Genomic DNA, 2,009 nt, shown 5'->3' on the forward strand with positions numbered 1-2,009 from the left:
TGGGTTGAAGGTGAAGTCTCAACATGTGTCATGGGCTTAATTTGGTAAATTTATTTTCTCTTCCCCTCTAGTTTTTGTGGATGTTTTGACTTCTCGTCGACAAATAATAATATTCTTGTCTAGTACCGCCTTGGTTTCACCGGCCCTCTAGTACAAGGTTATTATTATTTGGCACGATAAGCCCTTAGCACCATATTGATTAGAGCGTGGTTCATGAGGTGTGGATTCCCCTCTCATGATTTAATTGGCATTAATACGGATTATTTAGCCCATGATGCATGTTGATACGGATCCAGATACCCAAGTACGTCATTTCAATAGATTTCGCTTCAATTTATTCTCGCTATTGCAATTCCAATTTTAGAATCTCAATTCCAATTTTAGGATAATTTAAATCATTTCCACCACAATTTCAACCACCCATTTACAAAATTAATTCTACATATAATTAAAATTCACCTCCTCGTGGGATCGACACTCGTCACCATTGATCTATACTACAATAGATTCGTGCGCTTGCGAATACATTAAAATTTGCACAACAAGTTTTTGGCGCCGTTGCCGGGGAGGTAAGTAATTTTAATTCATAGAATTAATTTTTGTGAATAATTTCTTTTATTTGTTTTCTTGTATTTTTTTTATTATTAAAAAAAAAGAAAAAAAAAGTGAATCTACATTTAAAGGTTAGTATTTTTTTTCTTTTTCTCTTCTTTAAAATTCTGTAATTTCATTTTCAATTTATTTTTCTTGTAATTTTTTTTTGTTTGTTTATCTTATTAATTTATTTTTAGTTGATTTATTTCACGTATTTGTTTTTGTGTATTTTTATAGTAAGGTTGTAATAGCGCAATAAGGTTAGTATCGTAATTTCTCCCTCTTCTTTATTTTTATTTATGTTGTTCCCATCTTTATTTTTTATTTCATTTGTTTTGCATGCATGGTCGAAGGTCATTATTACCCAATCTTGAACCTATAGACCTTGAACTTGAGAAAACACTTCGCACACACAAACAAGTAAAAAATAAAATGGATTTGCAACCACAGGAGAGGCCATTTAAGGATTATTTCAGTCCTTTAGCAAATTTGAGCACATCATGTATAAGATACCCAAATGTAGCTGCTAGGAGTTTTGAATTAAAACCTAGTGTGCTAAATTGTCTCCCCACATTCTATGGCCTAGAAAATGAGGACCCATATAATCATTTGAATGATTTTCATGCAATTTGTCAAACATTTAAATATTAGAATTTTTCAGATGATGATGTTAAACTCAGATTATTCACATTTTCTTTAAAGGATAGAGCTCGTTCATGGCTTAATACATTGCCTGCTAATAGCATTGCATCATGGGAACAAATGGTAACTAAATTTTTGAATAAATATTTCCCAGTGCATAAAACCAATGCTATTCGCAGGGAAATTTCAGAGTTTACACAGAGAGAAGACGAGCAATTTTTCGAAACATGGGAGCGATTCAATGGGCTACTCTTGAAGTGTCCACATCATGGGTACGAGAAATGGCACCAATGCCAATACTTTTTGGAGGGATTACTACCAAATGTGCAAGAATGGCTAATGGCAACAAGTGGAGGAGAGCTAATGTCAAAAAGTGCATCAGAGATTTGGGAATTCTTCCAGCGACAAGCGGATAATTCCCAACAACGGAGTCGATCAATCAGGAATACTAGAAGAATTAAGGGAGTAAATGAGGTTCAAATTGGCGAGTCAACTTCGGGAATCAAAAAAGTCAAGGAGATGGTTGAAGGTCTTGCTCGACAAATAGCATCGTTATCGACTGCTAAATCAACAGAGCCACATGACCATGACTCATACTCAGATCAAGCCAATGCCATAGGTGTAATGAGAAAACCATCGAATTACAACCCATACTCCAACACATATAACCCTGGATGGAGAGACCACCCCAATTTTTCATGGTCTCAAGGATTCCAACAGAATGGACCAGCAACTCCAGCTCCACCAATGCAACAAATTTCTCAAAATCCTCA

At 34.9% G+C, this 2,009-nt stretch overlaps 1 non-coding gene across 1 annotated transcript; it reads right to left on the reverse strand.

Annotated features, from left to right (window-relative positions):
• Positions 1 to 1,407: 1,407 nt before the first annotated feature.
• On the reverse strand, positions 1,408 to 1,511 carry LOC112101242. Its single transcript, XR_002907369.1, has one exon. It is a non-coding gene; the product is annotated as a small nucleolar RNA R71 (small nucleolar RNA).
• Positions 1,512 to 2,009: the final 498 nt, after the last annotated feature.

The sequence above is a fragment of the Citrus clementina genome, unplaced genomic scaffold (assembly GCF_000493195.1).
Source record: "Citrus clementina cultivar Clemenules unplaced genomic scaffold, Citrus_clementina_v1.0 scaffold_2, whole genome shotgun sequence".
NCBI lineage: Eukaryota > Viridiplantae > Streptophyta > Magnoliopsida > Sapindales > Rutaceae > Citrus > Citrus x clementina.